At 44.4% G+C, this 17,591-nt stretch overlaps 1 pseudogene; it reads right to left on the bottom strand.

Moving 5' to 3' along the window:
* Window positions 1-2,653: 2,653 nt before the first annotated feature.
* Window positions 2,654-2,771, bottom strand: LOC124778737 (annotated as a pseudogene).
* Between the last annotated feature and the right edge of the window lie 14,820 nt (window positions 2,772-17,591).

The following is a 17,591-nucleotide window of genomic DNA, read 5'->3' as shown; positions in this document are numbered from 1 at the left end:
GTTTCGAAATGCATCATATCAGAAGACTGAAATCCTTCCAATAGTTCAGTTCAGCTCCTGTTCTGAACTGTGCGGACTGGAGGGCTGAAACTGTTCCCTTAATTCACTTAGTTCATTTGACTTCCAGTTCCAAGCTGTGAGGACTACGTCGGATCTGAAGATCGAAACCGTTCTTTAGTTCAGTTCAGAATCGACTTCCGAACTGCTTCGGATCGGAAGACCGAAACCACTTCGTTAGTTCAGTTCTGTGTCCAGTGCCAATCCTCCCCTCCCATGCCCCTGGGTGCGCCCTTGATGTTAGGTTCTACTGGTCGGCGGTAGCTACATATGACAAAAAGGCTTCTGATTTCTACCGACAAGTACAGATCAGAACTATTGGACTCGTGGGTCAAGAAAACGTCGACAACAAGTAGATATTCTGTATGTGTACATTTTAATATTTAGAAACAATTACAGTGTATTATTCTTTGTTTCCAGTTATTTGCTTCTAGTTAACAGTAGTCAAAGAATGCATTACATTTCTTAAAAGAATACATTTTTGTAGAGCACATATTCTTCCATAGTTGTTTGTCATTCATCAAATAGCCATAAAGCTCTTTGGAACTAACAGTTATACAGTTACATTCTAGCAGGCCCTACACTCGCATTCATATTCATCCCTGTTCTCAGTCTTGTTCAGAAGGACCACCCATCATGACACACAGGCTGTTACAACTGTTTCGTCCTTAAGGTCAGTTAGCCCACGGGCCACGTTACCCATCACACTCCACAAATTCTCGTAAAGATTGCGTTACTGCTCTATTAACGTAACGTACTTTAATGATGGCTCATTCATTTAGGTGTATTTTAAGACCTGTAAGCCACAGCGAGAGTTTAAAATGATATGTATTCTAATGTATACTCATATAACAGCAATTCAGCCGTTCAGGATTGTGATCATCATTTTATTGCGAAATTCTGCAGAACTAACCAAGTTATGTACAGAGAATTGTAGAACTATAGCTCATCTATAAAGAACCCTGAAAAAAATGTATATTTTTTCGAAAGCTGGATGCTAATTTCACATTACCTGTACAATGTGAGTCGGATGTCTTAAATATCGCGCCAACTCGCTCAGTATGTTGGAAAGGGAAGTGTGGTAGTAACGTGCTTCGCAGTAATCGACATTGTCTTGTTGACGGAGCACCTGCAGAAATCCGAAACAGTTGTGGTGTGTCAGCGTGGCTTTAGGGGAGAGATTTGTCTGCCTTACGGCTGTCAGTCACAGCAGTCGGCGAGCGGTCCTCATTGATCCAGCGCAGAGGGCTGAGTAGGCCTCATCCGTACAGCCATGAATACCGGCAGCGGCAACCAGTCTGTGGGTCCGACTTTCTTCTCTGGTTCTATGTTCAAATTAAAATATGTGTTACTGTCTTAAGCAGCGTCAGACACTAATGCGTACATATCATTACATTTACTGTAAATACGCTGTCAATCTACGAGGGTGTGCTAAAAAGTAATACTTCAGAATTTTTTATTCTGTTGTCAATAAAGGAGGCTGCCAGCAAATTTGAGCTACACATAAACGAAGCCAAGACAGAGTACTTCGTTATGACGCGTGGTCATTGTCAGATTGCTGATCATCTGCAATCATTGCAGGTTGGGGACCAGTCCTACAAGACTGTGCAAGAATTCAAATACCTGGGGGCACTTTTCACTGAGAACTCGTCATGTGAAGCCTCTGCTTCAATGCCAGAATACAAGCAGGAAACCGATCTTACCACAGCCTAGCACAACTGCATCGGTCCAGATATCTCTCCAGACAGTTCAAGATCCGACTGTACAAAACCGTGATCCAGCCTGTTGTTCTATATGGCTGTGAGACATGGAGTATCCGGAAACAGGACTTCCATAAGCTTCTTGTTTTTGAGAGATAAGTGCTTCGGAAGATCTTCGGACCATTTCTGGATGCAGATACAGGGGAATGGAGGATCAGATACAACCAAGAGCTTGAGGAACTATACCAGCAGTCCAACATAGCAGGACCTGTCAAAGCCAAAATCCTCCATGTGGCCCGGATGGAGGATCACAGATGGCCTCGGAAGCTCCTGGATTTCACACCTACAGGAAAGAGATCAACAGGGAGACCGAAGAAGCGTTGGAGAGATGGACTCCATGAAGATTTAAACCAAGTGTCAATAGATGTGAACGGATGGCGGATAGCAGCAATGGACAGAATACAGTGGAAGAGGAAACTTGTAGAAGCGTGTGGTCCACTGGGCCTGGTCACGTAGTAGTAGTAGTAGTGGTAGTTGTCAATACCGGTTGAGGTATTACATGTCATGTATATTACTCAGTCGATTTTCCCGCTTCGCTGATGCAAGATCCAACCCTCTGCGGCTAGAGACCTCCGAAACGTAGAATGTAACATGACTGTGCATATTGTAAGTACTAAAAAAATACTAAACTCCGTCCCAACAGGCCATGAAGGCCCAACGGTACCGGCAAGCTGCCGTGTCATCCTCAGCCCACAGGCGTCACTGGATGCGGATATGGAGGGGCATGTGGTCTGCACACCGCTCTTCCGGCCGTAGGCAGTTTACGAGACCAGAGCCGCTACTTCTCACTCAAGTAGCTCCTCAGTTTGTCTGACAAGGACTACGTCCACCCGACTTGCCAACAGCGCTCGGCAGACCGGACGGTCACCCATCCAAGTGCTATCCCAGACCAACAGCGCTGATCTTCGGTGATCTGATGGGAACCGGTGTTACCACTGCGGCAAGGCCGTTGGCTTGTATTGTAAGTACACCGACGGAAAAAAAAATCGCAACACAAAGAATGAGATGTGGAACTAAATGAAAGTTTGCAAGCATGTTTCTACACCTGAAAAACAATATCTATTCAAATTTCACGCCAGTCGCATGACAGTGTCGCTAGTAGGGCCATCATTAGGGTGGAAATCAGCTTTGCGTCAATTTAAATACGCGCTGTAACGGTCAGGAGGGTTAGTTTCCTTTAGACTGGACGTGTTGAGTTGATGTAAGTCAAGAGTGTCTTCGAGCTGACAAGGACATACCGTTTGAACGAGGTCGTGTAACAGGGCCACTAGAAGCTGCATGTTCCTTCTGCGATATTGAGGAAATGCTTGGCAGGAATGTAGCCACTGTACATGACTACAGGCGTCGGTGGTTGCAAGAGTGTACGTTCGCAAGATGACCTACTCTGGACGGCCCCGTGGAACTACCTAGGGGGAAGACCATCGCGTTCGGCGTATGGCTCTGGCGCATAGTACTGAATCTGCAGCAGCTATTTGAACGATATTTGGCACCACAGTGACACAAGGAACTGTTACAAATCTGTTACCTCAAGGACATCTCTGAGACAGGCGCCCTGGAGTGTGCATTCTACTGACCACAAAGCAACGCCATTCTCGACTTCAACGGTGTCAAGCGAGAGCTCATTGGGGGGCAGGGTGGAGATCTGTTGCATTTTCTGATGAAAGCTGGTTCTTCCCCGGTGCTAGTAATGGTCGTGTGTTGATTAGAAAGGGGTCAGTTGAGGGCCTGCAATCCAACCTGTCTGCGTGATAGACACACTGGACGTAAACGTGGAGTAATGGTCTGGGATGTGATTTCATACGACAACATGAGACTTTGGTGGTTATCCCACGCACCCTGACTGCAAACTTGTACGTCAGACTAGTGATTCGATCTATTTTGCTGCCATTCATGAAGAGCATTCCAGTGGACGTTTTCGAACAAGATAAAGCTCTCCCACTACACCTGTTGTAACCCAACGTGCTCTACAGCTTGTCGACATGTTGTCTAGGGTCTGCTCAATCACCAGTTCTGTCTCCAATGGAGCATATATGGAACATCATCAGACGACACTCAAGCATCATCCACATACAGCTCTAAATCTTGCGTTTATTGATCGACCAAGTGCAACGGGCATGGAACTTCACCATACAAACTGATGTCCGGCACGTCTACAACATCATAAATGCACGTTTGGGTACTTGCATTCAATACAGGGTGTACATAAAGTTCGAGAACACTCTCAATTACTTACTGTGCAAGAACTTAACATTGTACAAATGTCATACATATTGCAATTTGAAGAGAAACTCTGAAAGTCTTTTTTACAAATATTCGATACGCGAACCGTGAGGCCGGCCGAAGTGGCCGTGCGGTTAAAGGCGCTGCAGTCTGGAACCGCAAGACCGCTACGGTCGCAGGTTCGAATCCTGCCTCGGGCATGGATGTTTGTGATGTCCTTAGGTTAGTTAGGTTTAACTAGTTCTAAGTTCTAGGGGACTAATGGCCTCAGCAGTTGAGTCCCATAGTGCTCAGAGCCATTTTTTTTAGCGAACCGTGAGTGACCCGGCAGACGTCAATACGGTAATCGAATTCTTGCCATACCCGTCCCAGCATGGCATCGTCGACTGTGGCAGTCGCTTCCCGCATTCTCTCCCGGATATTTGCTACATCATGTGGTAGAGGCAGTACATACACCAGATTTTTAATGTGTCCCAGCAGAAAAAAGTCACACGGTGTGAGATCTGGTGATCGGGGAGGCCGTTTCATGAAACAGCTATCCCCTTCTGTAGCACGGCCGAACCATCGACGCGACAGCTCCATGTACAGGTACCCACGAACTTCACGATTAAAATGGGTTGGAACCCCATCCTGCTGAAGGATGAACGGAGAGTCCGATTGCATTTGAGGCATCAGCCATTGCTGCAACAAGTCCAGCTAGGAATCTCCAGTGACAGTGCTATCGGCGAAGAAGAATAGACGTACAGTTTTCGACGTGACAAGCACTAAAAACATTTACCTTTAGAGAATCACGCTCAAATTCAGTGGATTCCTATGGATGCTTTGTACCCCTTATTCGACAAAGATACCTGTTCACTTTCCCATTAGGGTGAAAAGTGGCTTTGTCGCAAAAAATTAAGTGATGAACAATGCTATCCCCATCTTCATTCAGTTGTTTCAACTGCGAACAAAACTCAAAACGCTTATCTTTGTCGTCGTCATTCAGCTTGTGCACTAGCTCCAATTTGAATAGTGTCATAGACAGCTTCTGTCGCAGGACTTTCACACTGTTCATTGGAGCCATTTCGTGTTCACGAGATGCACGACGCTCCGATTTCTTTGGACTCCTTATGAATGTCTCTCGTACGCGCTCCTCATTCACTTCACTCACACTGGGACGTCCGCTTCTCTTTGCCGGGCACAAGCAACCCGTCGTAACGAATTTGTTGTGTCAGTGGTAAATGGCCTTCCTTGTCGGTGGCTTCTTACCGTACTTGGTTCTAAACATCCGTTGAACAACTGCAGCACACGTGTTTTTGTTGAACTCCAACAAACAGAAACCTCGCGCCGCACTTGAACTCGCCAAGTTTAACGACTAGCGCTGACTATCGGCAAATTGCCAAACTACGCTGTGGTGGTATACATGAAAAAAATCTTTCAGGATTTCTCTTCAAAATGACATATGTATGATATCTGTACAATGTTTGGTTATTGTGCAATAAATAATTCAAAGTGCTCCTGGACTTTATGTAACCCTGTATTATGGCTGTTATTGATGTGCCAGCATTCCACATTTGCAATGGCTTATCTCGCTCTTACATTAACCTGCGATCTTGCAATGTTAGTCGCTTAAGTATGTTACTTGGACAAATTTATTTCCGAAATTTCATTACTCTACATTAATTATTTTTTGTTGGTGCGATTGTTGTCCCTTCAGTGTATGTCGTTGTGAGCTAAGTAGCCTGCTATAATCGATCTGCTAACTTCAGGAAACTGAAAGCACTAATTGGAAGAGTTCGTCCACACATGGAGTACTTCAGCAGTGTACAGAGATGGATGTGACCGTCACCAGAGTTCGTGAATTTCTAAAATGAAATTATTATAATATTAATAAACTCATTATATATTATTAATCAGAGCTTTAGAAAATCTGCAGTATATATTTTAACTCAGTATTTAGAAGAGATGTGATTAACTATGTTGGAAAGTTGAAGGGTTGGGCATCCAAATAAAGTAACAAAATTAAAAATTTGAGTCCAACATATAAGTTCTAAGTCGCCATTTGTAACTGATATATTTTCCTTATTACTGATCAATAATATAGAAACAGTGATGGTTGTAATTTGTTCATTATTATTGCTGTCACTAACATTTGTAATTTAATTTTTTTATGCTTAAATTAAAAGATATCTTGTATACAAAACACCATTACAGATTAATGACACACTAAAGGTATAGATTTTTTCATAACAAAAAAAAGAAAAAAATTACAGAGCAGATAGAGAAGATCCGAAGAAGAGCGGCGCGTTTCGTCACAGAGTTATTTGGTAAGCGTGATAGCGTTACGGATATGTTTAGCAAACTCAAGTGGCAGACTCTGCAAGAGAGGCGCTCTGCATCGCGGTGAAGCTCGCTGTCCAGGTCTCGAGAGGGTGCGTTTCTGGATGAGGTATCGAATATATTGCTTCCCCATACTTATACATCCCGAGGAGATCACGAATGTAAAATTAGAGAGATTCGAGCGCGCACGGAGGCTTTCCGGCAGTCGTTCTTCCCGCGAACCATATGTAACGGGAACAGGGAAGCGAGGTAATGACAGTGGCACGTAAAGTGCCCTCCGCCACACACCGTTCGGTGGCTTTCGGAGTATAAATGTAGATGTAGATGTAGACAACACCAGACTACACACGAGCACTGCGACATCTCTAACAATCCGGCGCCTCCATGAAGTCCCGAATTGGCACCATCTGACTTTCATCTCTTTCCAAATCTTAAAGCGCACCGTCGAGGACTTCACTTTGATAGTGATATAGTCATGCATCCAGAGGTGAGGTTGTGGCTCCTCCAAAAGTCAACCATTTTACAGTGACTGCGTCAACAAACTGATCTACCGTTTGAAGATATCTGTTTTTCGCTGGGGGGACTATGTTGAGAAATAAACATGTACACATGAAGAACAGTGGTGTAGAATAATAAGAAAGTTTGTTTTATTTAAAAATCGGTTATTGTGTAAGTCGTATACGGGGCGTCTCAGAGCATAAGGGGCAAAATTATTCATATCGTAGAGGATCTTATACTGAGTATTTTGAAAGAAGAAACTAAAGACTGCAAATAAGTGCACAGCTTGAACCAAAATTCGCACACTCAGACATGACAGAAGATTCCTTGCTTCTAGCAGTGTGAAGATGTCGTTAGCAAAATTTCGTCCCACGCACATCCATATCAACACAAATTATAAAAATAAATGTATGTATGTACGTTCCATACTTCCTCCTAAACCACTGGTCCGATTTCATCAAAATGGCTCTGAGCACTATGGGACTTAACATCTGAGGTCATCAGTCCCCTAGAACTTAGAACTACTTAAATCTAACTAAACTAAGGACATCACACACATCCATGCCCGGGGAAGGATTCGAACCTGCGACCGTAGCAGTCGCGTGGTTCCGGACTGAAGCGCCTAAAACCGCTCGGCCACCGCGGCCGGCCCTATTTCATCAAAACTTGGTACACATACCATTTACCGTCTGGAAAGAATCAGTGTGGGGTATGAACCACCCACCTGTCAGAGGGGTGGGTGTTGGGATGAAAGAGCAATGTAGCTCACAGCGTGAGAAACCCCATACTTCAGTCATTCAGTACTTGAGAATGATGGCACTCACAGACTTGCAACAAACTTTACTCGTAATTTCAAACCTTCACGAAAATTCTTCTCGGTGACAACCTCCACAAAATGATAAAAGGGGAAAAGTTTATCGCTTACTACTTTTTCTCTGTTCATGCAGTACAACTGCCAGACGAAGTATGACGTTTTAATTTATTACTTATTCACTACTTACTGTATTCGTGACACTTTTTGCAGGCAGTATTCACTTATAGCTCTAAGCGAGAAAAATTACATGTTTGTACGACACACAGTTCTGGAGATACTACGTCATAAACACTGAATGTGTGGAGAACTACCGCAGCATGCAAGATGTTTAAATTTATTACTTCGTTGCTATTAAAAGTATTCGCAACTCGTTTCGCAGATAGTATCCACATTTGTCGCTGAATGTACCTATAAAATTGTATCATTGTGCGACACATAATTAAGGAGCTATGACATCAAATACTGAGATACGAGAAAAAAACTGCCGCACCATGCATGACGTTCTAATTTGTTACTTCTTTTCCTACTAACTGTATTCAAAACACATTTCGCAGAGAGCAGGCTCATATGCGACAGGTGGTATCTGCAAAATTATCTCTTTCTACAGCGCATAATTTAGCAGTTACGACGTCATAAACGGTAAGCTGTGTGAAAATGAAACTGCATGGCGGAAAGCGCTAGACTTACATATGAAATATGTGTACAAATACGCGGTTCAGGGGCTTTCAAATTATTTGAATTTAATTTTCTTTTTTTGTAATTGTCGCAGTTTCGAATCCTGCCTCGGGCGTGGATGTGTGTGATGTCCTTAGTTTAGTTATGTTTAGGTAGTCCCAAGTTCTATGGGACTGATGACTCCAGATGTTAAGTCCCATAGTGCTCAGAGCCATTTGAACCATTTTTTAATGAGCATAAAATGATACAATTAGCCATTTGAGATTTCCAGAAAACAGTCAAATACTCTATTAAATGAAACATCGAATACAAGACTTTTGTTGCCGCTGGAAGCAGTTAGACATGGAACCTACAACCAGGACTGTGCACAGTGAATCATGGACGGGTTAGACGTTTAGTAACATAGATGAGGTGACGGACAATATCTGCAGCAGTATGAGGCAGGTCTCTGACGACGTATTTGTGTACAGAGATCTTCATTATTGAAGGTTGTCACAAATTTCAGTCCAACTTGACAACTTCTCTCTAGTGTGTAGATAGCCATAGTCACTTTGTAATAACATAGCCGTCTGACACTCTATCAGGAACGAGGGTAAGAACCATACGTCCTGCATTCTCACCACAAGAATAAACAGCAATAGAACCCAGTACGTTGTCCTCGATGGTAAGTGTTCATCGGAGGTGAGGGTATCATCTGGAGTAGGTCCGCTGTGGTTTTCTATCTACATAAATGATCTTTTGGATAGGGTGGATAGCAATGTGCGGCTGTTGGCAGATGATGCTATGGTGTACGGAAAAGTGTCGTCGTTGAGTGACTGTAGGAGGATACAAGATGACTTGGACAGGATTTGTGATTGGTGTACAGTATGACAGCTAACTCTAAATATAGATAAATGTAAATTAATGCAGATGAATAAGAAAAAGAATCGTGTAATGTTTGAATACTCCATTAGTAGTGTAGCGCTTGACACAGTCACGTCGATTAAATATTTGGGCGTAACACTGCACAGCGACATGAGGTGGGACAAGCATGTAATGGCAGTTGTGGGGTAGGCGGATAGTCGTCTTCGGTTCATTGGTAGAATTTTGGGAAGATGTGGTTCATCTGTAAAGGAGGCCGCTTATAAAACACTAATACGACCTATTCTTGAGTACTACTCGAGCGTTTGGGATCCCTATCAGGTCGCATTGAGGGAGGACATAGAAGCAATTCAGAGGGGGACGCTAGCTAGATTTGTTACTGGTAGGTTTGATCATCACGCGAGTTTTACGGAAATGCTTCAGGAACTCGGGTGGGAGTCTCTGGAGGAAAGGAGGCCTTTTTTTCGCGAATCGCTACTGAGGAAATTTAGAGAACCACCATTTGAGAGTGACTGCAGTAGTTTTACTGCCACCAACTTATATTTCGCGGAAAGACCACAAAGATAAGATAAGAGAGATTAGGGCTCGTACAGGGGCATATAGGCAGTCATTTTTCCCTCGTTCTGTTTGGGAGTGGAACAGGGAGATAAGATGCTAGTTGTGGTACGAGGTACCCTCCGCCACGCACCGTGTGGTGGATTGCGGAGCATGTATGTAGATGTAGTAGATGTAGACTTACACCCTACTTAAACTAAACTAACTTATGCTATCTCACAAAGAAAGGTATAAAATTCGACTTTATTGTATTAAGGATGCAGGTGTATAGCTGACAATGAGGGTGGAGCCTCCACTAACCGCAAGAGGTGGCCTGGCGCTTGGTTAAACCCCCGTTAGCGGGTGAGCGCCTGGCGCTGCCGGCAGCCGCGGCAGAGCGGCGCCTCGCGCCCCGACGGCGGACCCCCCCCCCCCCCCCCCCTCCTTCACCCGTCCCTCCCACGCTGCCAACAGAGTTATGCGTCTGGCGACCCCTCGCCCAGACGGCGTCGCTCCCACAACACGTGGGCCCGCTTCACCTCGCCCACGCGCGCAGCCCCGTCCAGCCACTTCCTTGGTCAATGCCATCGCCGCAGTCACTGCAGAACACATCAGCTGTACTCGCTGCCGCAATCACTAACAGGAAAGCTATTTATACTACTAAGCGGCTAACCCGGTTTGCGGTGGAACTACGGCCGTAATTTTTCCCGAGGACATGCAGCTTTACTTTATGGATAAATGAGGATGGCGTCCTCTTGGGTAAAATATTCCGGAGGTAAAATAGTCCCCCATTCGGATCTCCGGGCGGGGACTACTCAGGAGGACATCGTTATCAGGAGAAAGAAAACTGGCGTTCTACGGATCGGAGCGTGGAATGTCAGATCACTTAATCGGGCAGGTAGGTTAGAAAATTTAAAAAGGGAAATGGATAGGTTAAAGTTGGATATAGTGGGAATTAGTGAAGTTCGGTGGCAGGAGGAACAAGACCATTGGTCAGGTGAATACAGGGTTATAAATACAAAATCAAATAGGGCTAATGCAGGGGTAAGTTTAATAATGAATAAAACAATAGGAATGCGCGTAAGCTTAAAGTAGAAAAGGAGTTTTGCTATTTGGGGAGCAAAATAACTGATGATGGTCGAAGTAGAGAGGATATAAAATGTAGACTGGCAATGGCAAGGAAAGCGTTTCTGAAGAAGATAAATTTGTTAACATCGAGTATAGATTTAAGTGTCAGGAACTCGTTACTGAAAGTATTTGTATGGAGTGTGGCCATGTATGGAAGTGAAACATGGACGATAAATAGTTTGGACAAGAAGAGAATAGAAGCTTTTGAAATGTGGTGCTACAAAAGAATGCCGAAGATTAGATAGGTAGATCACATAACTAATGAGGAGGTACTGAATAGGACTGGGGAGAAGAGGAGTTTGTGGCACAACTTGACCAGAAGGGATCGGTTGGTAGGACATGTTCTGAGGCATCAATGAATCACCAATTTAGTATTGGAGGGCAGCGTGGAGGGTAAAAATCGTAGAGGCAGACCAAGAGATGAATACACTAAGCAGATTCAGAAGGATGTAGGCTGCAGTACGTACTGGGAGATGATGAAGCTTGCGCAGGTTAGAGTAGCATGGAGAGGTGCATCAAACCAGTTTCAGGACTGAAGACAACAACAACTACTACATTCCTGGTTGCAGGTTGCCTATCTAATGGCTTCCAGGGGCAACAGAAATTAGATTTTTCAATACGTCATTTAATTATTGATCGAGTTTAATAATTTAATACACGGTCATAATCTAGTCATTAAGATACAGGAGTCACCTACTTAATGTGACCACTACCTTTGTCAGACGTCAAATTGGAATAACCACTCACACACGGCAGGCAGCAGCACTAGCAGTGGAGGATCTATAAACTGTGTCGGGGGGACGCGGAAAACAGTTCACTCGTTGTCCTAATTTGGGAACTGAGTGATTTATCCTACATCCGAAATGGCATGATCATTGACTTCTGGCCCAATAGTGGAAGCACATCAGAAACGGCTAAGTCTATAAACTGTTCGCGTTCCGTTATTGGTTGAAATATACGGGATGTTCAAAAAGTCTCTCCGCAGTGCCGTATGATTGTTAGCCGCGAGTGACGTATGCCGCAGTGAATATACCGAAATGAAACTCAGTGAAATATAGGTTATTAATTTATTCAATATTCATTTTTACTCACAAATTCTCACATTAAATGTTGAAAGTGTCCCTTCTGTTATTGAATACACATTTCAATTCGTCTAATCATGTTTCCAAACACAAGCTGTAACATTTCTTTTGTAACAGAGGGAGTGAATGTGGATATTGCAGTTTTCAATTCATCGATGGATTTTGGACGGTTTTTACAGACAGTTGCTTTCGCTGTAGCCCAGAAGAAAAAGTCAGGTAGTGTTAGATCAATCGAACGAAATTTTTGATCCATTGACAATAATGCAGTATCTTGGCAAGATCAGTATTTTTTTCAGTTGTTGCACGACTGCCAATTTGTATGGGAAGAGTTCTAATTTTTTTTCTTACAGCTTTGTGGGCCGTTCCGACACTAACATCGATTTCCTGCGCGAGTTTTCTTACTGACTTGTTCGGACTCACGGACATTTTATCGGAAATATCGAGTAGTTTATCCTCAGACAAAACGATAGGACGACCACTTCTCGGTGCATCTGTCACTGAACCCGTACTTCGAAATTTGTTAGTCAAATCTCGCACAGTATCGCGATGTAGGAGTGTTGTCTACGGTAAAACTGAATTAAATGTTTGACGAATTGAAACTGTGTATTTACTGCCAGCTTTGAACACTTGTTCGACTATAAACACACGATCTTGAATAGTTAGCATTTTAACAGTGACAGAAACGAAACAAACGAACAAAGGAACTAAACTTAAACGTTCACGTCAACACGTAACGACACACACCAACGATACTACTGACGCTTGTTGAGTTAAACGAAACAGTGGAATGTTGGGAGAGTCCACATGAAGGGAAGTAACCTCGGCAGACAAACAGTCATACGGCACGTGCGGCTAACAATCATACGGCACTGCGGAGAGACTTTTTGAACACCCCTTACCACGCAGGGCAAAATGACGCCTAGGTAGCTGCGGTGCACCACGGGCCCTAGATGACAGAGGTGAACGACGGTAGCGTAGATGTATATAGCCAAATGGACGTGCAACTGCTGACTGCCCAGAGGAATCAAGGTGGTTCCAAGAGTGCCTCTTCAACGACCGTGCATAAACGTTGCTGCGTACGGGCCTCTGCAGAGAGCGCCTATTTCATGCAGACATGCTGACTGCTCTTCACCGGCGACGATAGCTGGAGTTTGCACGCCAGTACCACAACTGGACGTCCAGCGGGTGGCATCACGCGGCCTTTTCGGAAGAATCACATCTTTCGCTCTATTGCACAGAATCCTGTGGATGTGTGCGGCTTGAAACATTTGAAAGCAAACAAGGAGGAAGCGTTATGGCGCGGAGAATGTTTTCGTGCCTTACCTGCCCTAGGGGATCATGTCCACACCTATGTGCATTTTGTTTCTACTCGGCGTGATGGTATCTTCCAGCAAGACAATTCAACATGTCACACAGCTCGCAGTGTGCGTGCGTGGCTCGAGGAGCAGTAGGATGAGCTTACTGGACCCCCCTGGCCACCAAACCATACCCGACGGAGAATCTGTGGGACCATCAGGATCGGGCCATGGATCCTGAACCGAGAAACCCAGCGCAGCTGGCCCCGACACCGGAGTCGGCGTGGCTCCACATTCCTGTCCATACCTTCCAGAACCTCACTGACTTTCTTCCTGCACGTCCGAAAGCGGTTAGCGCTGCAAAATGTGGTTGTTGAGGGTTTTGAAAAGTAGTACCATTAATGTGATTAGGCAATGTATAATTACATTTTAAAGATCTACTACAGTAAGACAAGTATTAGACTAAGAAACTGTCGCAGGTTCAAATCCTGCCTCGGGCATGTATGTGTGTGATGTCCTTAGGTTAGTTAGGTTTAAGTAGCTCTAAGTTCTAGGGGACTGATGACCGCAGCTGTTACGTCCCATAGTGCTTAGAGCCATTTGAACCATTTTTTTAACTAAGAAACTCCGTATACGGTGTGGAAAAATTTCCGCTACCAGTCACAATAAAACGTTATTTATTTGTCACACGACCGGTTTCGGGCTTGCGCCCGTCCTCAGGTGTTTACACATTCATGTATATGTTTATTTTGCTGGAGATCACTGTATAAATTAAAAAAATTACACTACTGACCATTAAAATTCCTACACCACGAAGATGACGTGCTACACACGCGAAATTTAACCGACAGGAAGAAGATCCTATGATATGCAAATGATTAGCTTTTCAGAGCATTCACACAAGGTTGGCGTCGGTGGCGACACCTACAGCGTGCTGACATGACGTTGTTGTGATGCCTCGTGTAAGGAGGAGAAATGCGTACCATCACGTTACCGACTTTGATAACGGTCGGATTGTATCCTATCGCGATTGCGGTTTATCGCATCGCGACATTGCTGATCGCGTTGGTCGAGATCCAATGACTGTTAGCGGAATATGGAATCGGTGCTTCAGGAGGGTAATACGGAACGCCGTGCTGGATCCCAACGGCCTCGTATCAATAGCAGTCGAGATGACAGGCATCTTATCCGCATGGCTGTAACTGATCGTGCAGCCACGTCTCGATCCCTGAGTCAACAGTTGGGGACTTTTGCAAGACAACAACCATCTACACGAACAGTTCGACAACGTTCGCAGCAGCATGGACTATCATCTCGGAGACCATATCTCCTGTTACCCTTGACGCTGCATCACAGACAGGAGCGCCTGCGATGGTGTACTCAACGACGAACCTGGTTGCACGAAGGGCAAAATATCATTTTTTCGGATGAATCCAGATTCTGTTTACAGCCTCATGATGTTCGGCGACAACGCGGTGAACGCACATTGGAAGCGTGTATTCGTCATCGCCATACTGCCGTATCACCCGGCGTGATGTTATGGGGTGTCATTGGTTACACATCTCGGTCACCTCTTGTTCGCATTGACGGCACTTTGAACAGTGGACGTTCCATTTCAGATGTGTTACGACCCGTGGCTCTACCCTTCACTCGATCCCCGCGAAACCCTACATTTCAGCAGGATAATGCACGTCCGCATGTTGCAGGTCCTGTACGGGCCTTTCTGGATACAGAAAATGTTCGAGTGCTGCCCTGGCCAGCACATTCTCCAGATCTCTCACCAATTGAAAACGTCTGGCCAATGGTGGCCGAGCAGCTAGTTCATCACAATACGCCATTCACTACTCTTGATGAACTGTGGTATCGTGTTGAATCTGCATGGGCAGCTGTACCTGTACATGCCATCCAAGCTCTGTTTGACTCAATGCCCAGGCGTATCCAGGCCGTTATTACGGCCAGAGGTGGTGGTTCTGGGTACTGATTTCTCACGATCTATGCACCCAAATTGCGTGAAAATGTAATCACATGTCAGTTCTAGTATAGAATATTTGTCCAATGAATACCCGTTTCTCATCTGCATTTCTTCTTGGTGTAGCAATTGTAATGGCCAGTAGTGTATTTGCTGGTGACCAAACAGATACAAATAGGAGAACTGTAAGTGGCAAGGCAGCATTTGTCGAAAATAAAGATGAAGCATCATGATGTTGATAAAGATGAAGCATCATTATTATAGTTACGCTATGGTGACAGTTTTTCCACTTAATTGCACACTTATTATCATTTTCACGCTCAGGTGTTTATACATTAATGACCTGTTCATATTGCTTGAGATCACTGCGACTAAACACCAGCAAATAATTTTTTGTATTTATACAGTGATCTCCAGTAATATAAACACGTACATGAATGTATAAACACCTGAGGATGGGCGCAAGCCCGAAACCGGTCGGGTGACAAATAAATAACCTTTTGTTGTGACTTGTAGCGGAAATTTTCCTACACCGTATAAAAAACAGTCACGGACTTCAACAGCATCCACTACGGATAAAATTCATTTAACTGTGTATACGTTTTAAGGTGACATATTACCTAGAATATATTCATTCAGTATAAGAGAATGTGAGTACCTGCCGACTTCTAGCAAACTTTACACGTAATTTGAAACGATTATAAAATTACTTCTTGCTGACAGCCTCCACAAAATAATGAAAGGAAAACAGTTCACCGGTTACTACATTGTCGCTTTACATGCAGTAAAACTGCAGCATCAGGTATTCAGGCATGACGTTTCAATTGGTAACTACTTTATTACCAACTCTGTTTGTAGCGCATTTTTTAAACAGTATCCACTTATACCATTGGACATACCTGTAAAATTATATCGTTGTACGACACATGGTACACGAGACGTGATGTCATAAACACGGAGATGCCTAAAAAATCTGCTTTTACATGAAACAAATCACAAATTATCCAGACTATATTCATCGGGTGTTTGATAATAATAGCATTTACCGCTTTCAAACCAACTTTAAACATTATTTCAAACTTTTTCCCGCTTATATTCTTAACGTCCAATATTTTGCACATTAACTGATTTGTAACGAAATTTTTTTAAACATAATTTCAAACTTTTTCCCGTTTACATGCTTAACGTCAAATATTTGATACATTAACTGATTTGTAACGAAATCAGATGTTTGGAGCTGTTTTATACATGGGAGTTCGATCATTTAAAGAGTCAGTGTACTGTGTTACTACACTCATGCTCATAAATTAAGGATAATTGCAGAATGTGGTGCCACACAACGTGGTACTAGACAGAACTAGCGCTAACAGCATAGGCACATAGAGAACACAAAAGACACAGATCTGTAAGTCCACAGTATTGGTGATAAGTTGAGAAAACCGTCGCGAAACACATGTGATACAAAACGCCACTGTTTCCTGCGCATGAACCCCCACATCAGTATGGGATATGATCACCTAGCACACGCTCGTAGTTCGCACAACGGGATGGCATACTCTGGATCAGGTGGTCGAGCGGCTACTGGGGTACAGCCTCCAATACTTGCACCAGTGCCTATCGGAGCTCCTGAAGCGTCCCAGGGGTTTGAAGACGTGCAGCGATACGTCGACCGAGAGCATCCCACACGTGCTCGATGGGGTTTAGGTCTGGAGAACAGGCATTCGCCTGATATCTTCTGATTGAAGGTATTCCTCCACGATGGCAGCTCGGTGGGGCCGTGCGTCATCATCCATCAGGGACCCACTGCACCTCTGAAAAGGCGGACTTACTGGTGCAAAATGACGGCCCGATGCACCTGACATGTTACAGTTCCTCTGTCAAAGATATGCAGGGGTGTACGTGCACCAGTCATAATCCCACCCCACACCATCAAACCACAACCTCCATACAGGTCCCTTTCAAGGACATTAAGGGGTTGGTATCTGGTTCCTGATTCACGCCAGATAAAAACCCGGCGCGAATGACTGTTCAGACTATACCTGCACTCGTCCGTGAACATAACATAGGACCACTGTCACAATGACCACGTACTGTGTTCTTGACACCAGGCTTTACGGGCTCCCCTGTGACCAGGGGTTAGTGGAATGCACTTGCAGGTCTCCGGGCGAATAAACCATGTCTGTTCAGTCGTCTGTAGACTGTGTGTCTGCAGACAACTGTTCCGGTGGCTGCAGTAAGGTCCCGAGCAAGGCTACCTGCAGTACTCCGTGGCCGTCTGCGGGCACTGATGGTGAGATATCGGTCTTCTTGTGTGTTGTACACTGTGGACGTCCCGTACTGTAGCGCCTGGTCACGTTTCCTGTCTGCTGAAATCGTTGC

The sequence above is a fragment of the Schistocerca piceifrons genome, chromosome 2 (genome assembly GCF_021461385.2).
Source record: "Schistocerca piceifrons isolate TAMUIC-IGC-003096 chromosome 2, iqSchPice1.1, whole genome shotgun sequence".
Classification (NCBI taxonomy): domain Eukaryota; kingdom Metazoa; phylum Arthropoda; class Insecta; order Orthoptera; family Acrididae; genus Schistocerca; species Schistocerca piceifrons.
This window is presented reverse-complemented; position numbering and strand designations above follow the sequence as displayed.